The following is an 11,551-nucleotide window of genomic DNA, read 5'->3' on the forward strand; positions in this document are numbered from 1 at the left end:
CACCATGCCCGGCTAATTTTTAGCATTTTTAATAGAGACGGAGTTTCAGCGTGCTAGCCAGGATGGTCTCGATCTCCTGATCTCATGATCTGCCCTCCTCAGCCTCCCAAAGTGCTGGGATTACAGGTGTGAGCCACCGCGCCTGGCCTTCGAAACTGAGTTCTTAATCTTTGTGAAATCATTTGATTCCACAGAATTTTAGTTTTCATTTATCTGGTCAAATTAGAGCAATAGCTTTTAGTTCTCCACTGTTGATATGGCTTGGCTGTGTCCCCACCCAAATCTCATCTTGAACTGTAGTTCCCGTAATCCCCATGTGTCTGTCGTGGGAGGGACCTCATGGGAGGTAATTGAATCATGGGGGTGATTACCCTCATGTTGTTCATGTGATAGTGAGTGAGTTCTCACAAGACCTGATAATTTTATAAGGGGCTTTCCCTCACCTTTGCTCAGCATTTCTCTCTCCTGCTGCCATGTGAAGAAGGATGTGTTTGCTTCCGCTTCCGCCATGATTGTAAGTTTCCTAAGGCCTCCCTAGCCATGCAGAACTGGGTCAATTAAACCTCTTCCCTTTATAAATTACTCAGTCTCTGGCAGTTCTCTATAGCAGTGTGAGAACAGACTAATACAACTGTATTCTTTTTTTTTTTTTTTCTTGAGATGGAGTCTTACTGTTGTCACCCAGGCTGGAGGGCAATGGTGCGATCTCGGCTCACTGCAACATCCACCTCCTGGGTTCAAGCTATTCTCCTGCCTCAGTCTTCCAAGTAGCTGGGATTACAGGCGCCCACCACCATTCCCAGCTAATTTTTTGTATTTTTAGTAGAGATGGGGTTTCACCATGTTGGCCAGGCTGATCTCGAACTCCTGACCTCAGATGATCCACCTGCCTTGGCCTCCCAAACTGCTGGGATTACAGGCGTGAGCCACTGCACCCGGCCATACAACTGTATTCTAACATGATTTCTTCTTTATTTTTATATAGCTCTAACATTTGAGGAAAAACAATTTAATTCCATAATAATAATAGACATTTTTTCAGTATTTAGTTTCTAAAGCTCTGTCCTGCACTTTTTCTTGCTAATTCTAACACTCATCTTGCAAGGCAGGCAGTGTATGGAAAATATCCCTAGACCACCAGCATCAGATGCAGAATTCCTTGGTGTGCTGATTTAAAATGCCGACTTCTGCATCCCCCGTGTACTAGGATTAGAATCTGGGCAGTCAGATGGGACCCAAGAAGCTGCCTTTTAAGAAGCCGTCACACATATGAATGAGTTAGAAAACAATTCCATGAATTTTGGAATCAAAACCTTGATTTCTATACCATTTTTAGCTCTTTTTAATTGTATGACCATAGGCAAGCTGTTTATAGAGTTGTGGTGAAGATTAAATTAGATAGTGTGCATAAAAACAGTAATGTTTAAGAGTATGAGTGATGCTGAAAGCTAATGCTTTTTTAGCACTATGTGCCAGACATTGTATAAACTTTGCATGTATAAACTTATTGAAGCTTCACAGCAACCGTGTAAGAGAAGTCCCAATTTACAGAAGAGAAGGCTGGAGCACAGAGATTAAGCTGAGCCAGGATTTGGTATCAGGGAGTCTGACCTCAGGGTTGCATTCTTCAACTCTGTACCCAGCTCTCTTTCATAGTTGGTACCAGTTGATTGTTAATTCCCTTTGGACCATGTGATAAAAACAACAGCAACAAAAACTGATAAGAATACTGGGTGGAAAACAGAGTATTTTCCTTCTGACCTAGAATATGTAATCACTATATGGTAAGTTTCTCTTTGAGATTATTCATTCAGTCCAGTATCAGATGTATGCATTTGATAAGACACAGGAGAGATCTGTTTGCATTATCCAATGGCTTGCTATGTGCAGAGCTACTCAAAATGTAATTCTTGGACTTGGAGCCTCGGGATCATCTGGAAGCTTGTTAGAAAGGCAAATTCCTGGACCCCACCTCAGATCAATAAATCAGAATATCTGGGCATGGGGTCCAGCAACCTGTTTAAACAAGCTCTGTAGGTGATATTGATGTACTCTGCGGTTGAGAACCACTGGTTTAGAGCATAGAGCGAGAAATTTGTTTTAAGGGTTTATAAAAGCAGCAAAAATGTTGACATGTCTTCATTTCCTGGTGGTTTATCTAGAATTATGGTTGATCTTCTTGGGAAAGAGAGTGTTCATTTAGAGGCTCCTCTATTCCAGGCACTGCTAGGTGTTGGATATTCAACTATAAATAAGACATGGTGCTGGTGCCAATGAGGCTGCAGTCTAATGAGAGGGAAAGATAGGCACATCAAACTAGAACACAGTGCATGCAGTGCCATGACGGAGCATGCACAAAGCACCACAGCTTGGCTGTCACTGGAGCTGAGATCAAGCAGAAAGGCTGTCAGCAAGGTGAGACCTAAGTGGTGCCTTGAAGTATACAGGCTTTCCCTAGATGGAAAAGATGGTCAACAGAAGCTTATTGAAAAACTCAGCCTCACTTCATTTAAGAGTAGAGTAGAAACAGTTATGATGACTTTGTCCTCAAAGCAATATCCAGTAGGGGAATTACTTATTAGTGGCTACAGATAATTCTACGCATGTATGTGGAATCTAGGCGTAGGAGGTAGGGGGTATTTCAGTGCATAAAGGAGACGTACCAAATAGTGGGTTAGGTCAAATGAGGGAAGAGTTCCTGGAGGAGGAAATCAGATGGGTGTAAATCACAGAGATAAAAAGGTTTTCCAGACAGAAGGGGCAGCTGAGCCCAAAAACAGTATGTAAAGGGCAGTGCTTATAAACTTTTGGAAAGTGATGGCACTTGAAAAAAAGGTAGGATTTATGAGGTACCCTGGGATAAGTGGACAGCTTTTCAAAGCCGGAGGCAGCCCAGGCCATTGAGTTGGAGGCAGCTCAATAGTTTTTGAGGCTTCAATCCATTTGGTGGGACACAGGTTGGTGTACTCTGGTTTAGGGGAGCATTAGTTGCTCTCAATAACTGCAGCATACAGGAAGAGGCTAAAAATGTGGTTTGGAGAGTGGCATAGGTGGCAGACATCATCTCCTGAGGAATTATTTTAATGTATAAAATGAGATCAACTGCCATTTCAAATCAAATGAAAAAAGTTTATGCAGCCAGTATTTCCTACAAAGTATTGTAAAACAGCTGGCCTCTTCTCTAGAAGGGCCTTTGGGTGTGTCTTGCCCCTTTGGGTGTGTCAAGGAAAGAGGTTTTCCTGCCACCTTGGGTGCAGAAAGGAGGTTGTGTGTTGTTGCAATCAGAAGGTGAGAATCTGATTGAACAAGTGCCAGAAATCGTTGTTTTTGAATGGTGACAGCACCACTATTCATTTTCTTCTGTGTGGGATGAGAAATGTCAAGCCCTGCTCCATTGAAAACACCTTTAATTACGCTCATTTGGGCGTTTTTCTTAACAATCACACTTTCTGGGAAATAGATTTGGTACAGTTTAAATGTAACTCTTATCTAAAAGTTTTTTCACATGAACCATGAAGCTTAAGTTGTTTATCCATTTTCCTCTATATGTCTACTTTCTTAGAATCAATTTTTAGCCAGGGCATACAGGGACTAAAGTTATTTGTGCACATGGAAGCACAGCCTCCATCTCCTCAAAAGAGAAAACTGGAGCTTTGGCCCTTGGACAATTTCCTCTGCCTGTCTTTCCCTCCTGGGCCTTATTTTACAATCTGAGCAGAAAGAGCAGAAGCAACAGGTAAGACTATAAGATTCATACTGGAAAAGGTAAAAGCAAACATACAAACAAAAGCCCCAACTATTGGAAAAAGAAAAAAGAACATATCTGGAAATGGATAGAGTTGGAGATGAAATGCTCCTTGGGAATATCCAAGAAGTTTTTGTCTGGGATTTGAGAACTGTCATTTGTGGGGAAGACAAGACAAAAATGGAGAGAACAGATTTTAAAGATGTTTTGCTGCCCGAGGTCAGGAGATCGAGACCATCCTGGCTAACACAGTGAAACCCTGTCTCTACTACAAATACAAAAAATTAGCCGGGCGTGGTGGCGGGCACCTGTAGACCCAGCTACTCGGGAGGCTGAGGCAGGAGAATGGCGTGAACCTGGGAGGTGGAGCTTGCAGTGAGCTGAGATCACGCCATTGCACTCCAGCCTGGGAGACAGAGTGAGACTCTGTCTCAAAAAAAAAAAAAAAAAAAAAATTCACTCTCTTCCTCCTGGGACCTTTAGTCTTTATACATATATGTAAACACACATATACATGTGTGTGTATATATATGTGTATCTATATACACATATATGTGTGTGTATATATGTATGTATATGTGTGTATAGATCCCTGGAACCTGTGAATCCTTTAGCCTTTGAGTTTAAAAACTCATGAAGATTTTAGTGCTTTTTCAAAATTTGCTTTCTTTTTTTTTAAAAATGGTCGGTGTTTCTGGGAATGTGACTCCATGACACACTCCACTACACAGAGCTGGAGTGTTGGCGGATTGTACAAGCATACTTTTATTTGAGCTTTAGTAAAGGCTGCATTTAATCAGTCTTTTAGAATTCAATATGATTTTGGGCTTTCCACCGTGAGATCACTGGTGAGGTTTAAAGGAGGTGTTTGTGCAAAAGAGGAGAGAGAAAAGACATCATCTAGGAGTTTGTAGTAAAGACGTTTCTGTAGAGGCATGGTTTCCTGAGAGTGGTGAAATAAATGAGGGGGGATGCTTCCAGAATAACTTTAATTTCTTGAGATCAAGGTAGTGTATACAATGGTAGAGGAAACTTTTATGTATTCCTTTTTTTCTATTTTAAACCAGAAGCTGGTATCAGCAGAAATTTCTTCTGAGAATTCAGAGCAAAATCTTCCTGTTGTGAAGTTAAGTTTGGGTGAGAAAGGGTGAGAGTGCTGAACAGAGAGTATGTATGTATCAGTAAGCCTTTTTTTCTTTCTAAACTGGTCATAAAATACATATAACATAAAATGTACCGCTCTGGGAGGCTGAGGCAGGAGAATCGCTTGAACCCAGGAGGAGGAGGTTGCAGTGAGTCGAGATTGCACCACTGCATTCCAGCCTGGATAATAGAGTGAGACTCTGCCGCAAAAAAAAAAAAAAAAAGAGGAAAGTACCACCCTAACCATTTCTAAGTGTACAATCCACTGGTGTTAAGCACATTCACATCATTGTGCAACCAATCTCTATAATTTCTAAGTCACATTGCAAAGGGTGTGGATATAGGGAGGGGTGAAGAATTATGGCCATTTTTGCAGTCTACCACAGGATGTTAGAATTTTAGTTGCAGTAGTAGAGGTGAGAAGTTTACCAGAAAAGTATTTGAGTTTCTATAACAAGATGATTGGTTTTGTATGTCAGTACAAATATTCCAGAACCCTTTGATGTGTTGAAAGTAAGACTTAAGAGGCTATGAATAAATTTTTCTTGGAATGTTTATCAGATAACTTTGGTGTTTAACCATTAAAAATGCCAAAGATTAATTTTTAAAATATCTTAATTTTGGAATAATTTTAGATTTACAGAAAAGTTGCAAGCATAGTATAGAGTCCCCAATATCTTTTACCCAGCCTCCTCCAATGTTAACATCTTATTACCTTAGTACATGTGTCCAAACTAAGAAACTAACATTGGCACCTTACTATTAACTAAATGCCAGACTTTATTTGGATTTCACCAGTTTTTCCATTAATGTTCTTTTTCTGCTCCAGGATATAGTAGGATACCATATTGCATTCTGCCAACTCTTAATTTTAACTGTGAAAAATTCTCAAACTGAAAACTGTTAAAAAAATTCTGGCCTCCAGAATTATGAGAGAATACATTTCTGTTGTTTAAAACAAATTCTCATTAGACTGAAGTAGGCTGAAGAAAAAAATGAAATTAATTAAAAAAAATTCTCAAACATCATGATGAAACTGTTCCTGGCTCTTCTTGGAGTGCCCTCTACTCGAAGCAGTTCATTTTCTCAGTTCCTGACTAACTCTGACCATGTCCTTGTTAGTCTCTTCTACTTGGTCCTCCTGGCTTTCTAAAGTGTTGTGGTGATGAGGAGTTTATTCCAGCCTCTCCGAGCTTTGGAAAGCCTCCTTCTGTCTTGCCCCTCTTTCAAACTCTGAGCTTCCTCTATATCCCTCTCTCCGGGACCCCCAGGAGATTTTCTCACATCCCCAGAGCTCCTCTCTTCAGCCCATGTCAAGCCTCTCTTAAATGCATAAAATTAAATGTGTATAACTGCTAGAGTCTGACGCCATTGGGTAGACACGCTCCTTCTGAAAGGTTCCATGCTGCTTGGTTTGCAGCTGTGAATCTCAGTGGTGGTGAGGGGCTGAGTGGGCAGGCTCGAGGGGAGGGCAGGACTCTTTCACATTCTGCTTGTCTGTCTTTCCTGTCCATTTGTCATATTCACTGTTAATGATGTGAATATGACATACCCTTTGTTAGGTCCAAAGAAGTAAAAACCAAACCCAAACCAACAAACCAACTAACTAACCAACCAACGAACCAACCAATCAACCACAAACATGTTATAGGGGGAGTTGATTAAATAATAATATATATATTTTTACAAATATGTAAACTTGTTCTTCTATAGACAGAGATATTAGACTCCCATTGTACCTTTTGTTCATTCATTGTTTTCTGCAGGTCAATCCAAATTCTTCCCACAATTTCAACCTTGGGGCCTTCTCCAGAGCTTAACTTAGTTTCTGGCTGTGTTGTGCATGCCAGACATGAGCTTTGGGGAATGAAGACAATGGAGTGCTGGTCCCAGAGGCCCCAGAACTTGTTTTCTTGACCAGTCCCTGATGTCAGCCAGCCTTGTGGTCATTACCGCCCGCTCAGAAGGTAGAGTGAGACATGCACAGCTGTTGGACTCCCAGGCGGGATAATGTGCCTGCCTTTCTAGCAAACTAATTAGCCAGGCTAAGGCAGAAGCAGTTTTCTCTCCCCAAGTGCTTTCTTGCCTCTGGAAACTTATTATCTTCCTGGGTGTACCCAGTGACTCATGACTTGTCAGCATCATACAAAACATGACTTTTTCTGTCCACAGCAATACAACCCATGTGTTCCTGCTTTTCATTCATAGTCTCTTTTTAATTTTTGTGGGCGCATAGTAGGTGTATATGTTTATGAGGTACATGAGATATTTGGATACAGGCATATAATGCATAATAATCACATAACAGGTAAATGGGGGTATTCATTACCTCAAGCATTTATTCCTTCTTTGTGTTACAAACAATCCAATTATACTCTTTTAGTTATTTTTAAAGGTACGATAAATTATTGTTGAACTGTAGTCACCCTGTTGTGTTATCAAATACTAGGTAGTGTCATTCTATCTACCTATATTTTCATACCAATTAACCATCCCCACTGGTTTCCCTCTCCCTGCCCACTACCCTTCCCAGCCTCTGGTAAACATCTTTCTACTCTCCATCTCCATGACTCCAATTGTTTTAAATATTTTAGCACCCACAAATAAGTTTGTCTTTCTGTGCCTGGCTTATTTCTCTTAACATAATGACCTCTAGATCCATCCATGTCATTGCAAATGAGCAGGATCTCATTCTTTTTTATGGCTGAATAGTACTCCATTGTGTATATGTACCACATTTTCTTTATCCATTCTTCTGTTGATGGACACTTAGGTTGCTTCCAAATCTTGGCTATTGTGACTATAATAAACATAAGTGCTGTAATAAACATGAGAATGCAGATATCCCTTTGATACACTGATTTACTTTCTTTTGGGTATATAACTAACAGTGGGATTGCTGGATCATATTGCAGCTCTATTTTTAGTTTTTTTGAGGAACCTCCAGGCCGTTTTCCATATTGATCGTACTAATTTACATTCTCACCAACAGCATATGAGGGTTCCCTTTACTCCACATCCTCTCCAGCATGTGTTATTGCCTGTCTTGGATAAAAGCCACTTAACTGGAGTGAGATTATATCTCATTATGGTTTTGATTTGCATTTCTCTGATGATCAATGATGTTGAGCACCTTTTCATATACACTTTACCATTTTATATCTTCTTTAGAGAAATGTCTATTCAGATCTTTTGCCCATTTTTAATTGGGTTATTAGATTTTTTTTCTATAGAGTTGTTTGAGCTCCTGGTTATTATTCCCTTGTCAAATGGATAGTCTGGTTATTAATCCCTAGTCAAATGAATAGTCTTCAAATATTTTCTTCCATTCTGTAGGTTATCTCTTCACATTGTTGATTGTTTCCATTGTTGTGCAGAAGCTTTTTAACTTGATGTGATCTCATTTGTCAATTTTTGTTTTGGTTGCCTGTGCTTGTGGGTATTACTCAAGAAATCTTTGCCCAGTCTGATGTCCTGAAGAGTTTCCCCAATGTTTTCTTTTAGTAGTTTCAGGTCTTAGATTTAAGCCTTTAATCCATTTTAATTTTTGTATATGGAGAGAGGTAGAAGCCTAGATAGAGGTCCTCCTTCTGCCTATGGATATCCAGTTTTCCCAGCATCATTTATTGAAGAGGCTGTCCTTTCTCTAATGTATGTTCTTGCCACTTTTGTTGAAATTGAGTTCACTGTAGAAGTATGGATTTGTTTCTGGGTTCTCTATTCTGTTCCATGGGTCTATGTGTCTGTTTTTATGTAGTATCATGCTGTTTTGGTTACCGTAGCTTTGTAGTATAATTTGAAGTCAGGTAATGTGATTCTTTCAGTTTTATTCTTTTTGCTCAAGGTAGCTTTGGCTATTCCAGGTCTTTTGTGGTACCATATACATTTTATGTTTTTTTTTTCCATTTCTGTGAAGAATGTGATTGGTATTTTTGATAGGGATTGCATTGAATCTGTAGATTGCTTTGGGTAGTATGAACATTTTAACAATATTGATTCTTCTAATCCATGAACAGAAAATATCTTTCCATTTTTTGGTGTCCTCTTCAATTTCTTTCATCAATTTTTTCTACTTTTCATTGTAGAGATCTTTTATTTATTTGGTTAAGTTTACTGCTAGGTATTTAATTTGTACCTATTGTAAATAAAGTTATTTTCTTGATTCTTTTCCAGATTGTTCACCCTTGACATATAGAAGTGCTACTGATTTTTGTATTTGATTTTGCACCCTGCAACTTTACTTTGTTTATCAGTTCTAATATTTTTTTGGTGAAGTCTTTAGGTTTTTCCAAATATAAGATTTATATCATCTGCAAACAAAGGTAATTTGACTTCTTCCTTTCCATTTTGGATCACCTTTATTTCTTTCTCTTGTCTAATTGCTCCAGCTAAGACCTCCAGTACTATGTAGAATTATCAGTGGTGAAAGTGGGCATCCTTGTCTTGCTCCAGACCTTAGAGGAAAGGCTTTCAGTTTTTCCCATTCAGTAATACAAGCTATGGGTCTGCTTTATATGGCTTTTCTTTTGTTAAGGTATGTTACTTCTATACCCAGTGTTTTGAGGGATTTTATCATGAAGGGATGTTGAATTTTATCAAATGCTTTCTCAGCATCAACTGAAATGATCATATGGTTTTTGTCTTTCATTCTGTTGATATAATGTATCATGTTTATTAATTTGCATATGTGGAATCATCCTTGCATCCCTGGGATAAATTCCACATAATCATGATGAATGATTTTTTTAATGTATTGGTGAATTCAGTTTGGTAATACTTTGTTGAGGGTTTTTTCATCAATGTTCATCAGGGATATTGACTTGTAGCTTTCTTTTTTTGATGTGTCATTGTCTAGGGTAATACTGGCCTCATAGAATGAGTTTAGAAGTATTCCCCTGTCCTCTCTTTTTTAGGATAGATTGAGTAGGATTGGTATTAGTTTTTTAAATGTTTGGTAGAATTCAGCAATGAAGTAATTGAGTCCTGGGCTCTTCTTTGCTGGAATACTTTATTATGGCTTATATTGTTTTAAATTCTGCTTGATTGTTTTAAATCATTACTTGTTATAGCTCTGTTCAGGTTTTGGTTTTCTTCATAGTTCAATCTTGGCAGGTTGTATGTGTCTAGGAATTTATTGATTTCTTCTATGTAGGTTTTCCAACTTACTGGCATATAATTTCTCATAATATTCTCTAATGATCCTTTGGATTTCTGCAGTATTGGTTGTAATGTCTCCTTTTTCATCTCTGATTTTATTTATTTGGCTCTTCTCTTTTTTTCTTAGTCTGGCTAAAGGTTTGTTGGTTTTGTTTATCTTTTCAAAAAAACAACTTTTTGTTTCATTGATCTTTTATATTTGTTTTAGTTTCAACTTCATTTATTTCTATTCTGATCTTTATTATTTCTTTTCTTCTGATTTTGGATTTGATTTGCTCTTGCTTTTTAGTTTTTAAAGATACATTGTTAGGTTGTTTATTTTCCGTTTTTTTACTTCTTTGATGTAGGTGCTTATTACTATAAACTTTCCTCTTAGTACTGCATTTACTGCATCCCATGGATTTTGATAGGTTTCCCTTTTCATTTGTTTCAAGAAAATTTTCAATTTCCTTCTTAATTTCTTAATTGACCCACTGGTCATTCAGGAGCATAGTATTTAATTTCCATGTGTTTATACAGTTTCCAAAGTTCCTCTTATTATTGATTTCTAGTTTTATTGTGGTTAGATAGGATACTTGATATGATTTCAATTTTTTTTTGAAATTTTAAAGACTTGTTTTATGGCCTAACGTATGGTCTATCCTTGAGAATGATCCATGTGCTGAAAATATGTATTCTGCAGCCACTGGATAAAATGTTCTGTAAATACGTATTAGCTCCATTTGGTCAGATTAAATGCAGATTAAGCCTGATGTTTCTTTGTTAATTTTCTGTTTGGATGATTTGTCCAATGCTGCAAGTGGAGCGTTGAAGTCTCCAGCTGTTATTGTATAGGAGTCTATCTCTCTCTTTAGCTCTATTAATACTCGGTTTATATATCTGGGTGCTCCAGTGTTGGGTGCATATATATTTATAATTGTTATAGCCTCTTACTGAATTGACCCCTTTGTCATTAAATAATGACCTTCTTTGTTTCTTCTTGCAGATTTTGTCTTGAAATCTATTTTGTTTTGTATAAGAATGGCTACTCCTGCTCATTTTTGGTTTCCATTCACATAGAATATCTTTTTTCATCCCATAGAACATCTTTTTCATCCCATTATTTTTAGTCTGTGTGTATCTTTACACATAAAGTGTGTTTTTTGTAGGCAACAGATTGTTGAGTCTTGGTATTTTTTATCCATTTAGCCACTCTATGTTTTTTGATTGGAGGATTTAGTTCGTTTACATTCAATGTAATTATTGATATGTAAGGACTTACTCTTGCCATTTTGTTATTTATATTCTGGTTGTTTTGTCTTCCTCCTTCCCTCCCTCCCTCCCTCCCTCCTTTTCTCCCTTCCTCCCTTCCTTCCTTCCTTTCTTTGTTTTAGTAAAAGTGATTTTCTCAGGTGGTATGTTTAAATTTCTTGTTTTCTTATCTTTGTGTATCTTGTGTGTGTGTTTTGATTCCAGGTTACCATGAGACTTGCAAATACTTGTAGCCCATTATTTTAAACTGATGAC

The sequence above is a fragment of the Gorilla gorilla genome, chromosome 13 (genome assembly GCF_029281585.2).
Source record: "Gorilla gorilla gorilla isolate KB3781 chromosome 13, NHGRI_mGorGor1-v2.1_pri, whole genome shotgun sequence".
In the NCBI taxonomy this organism is placed as follows: Eukaryota; Metazoa; Chordata; class Mammalia; order Primates; family Hominidae; genus Gorilla; species Gorilla gorilla.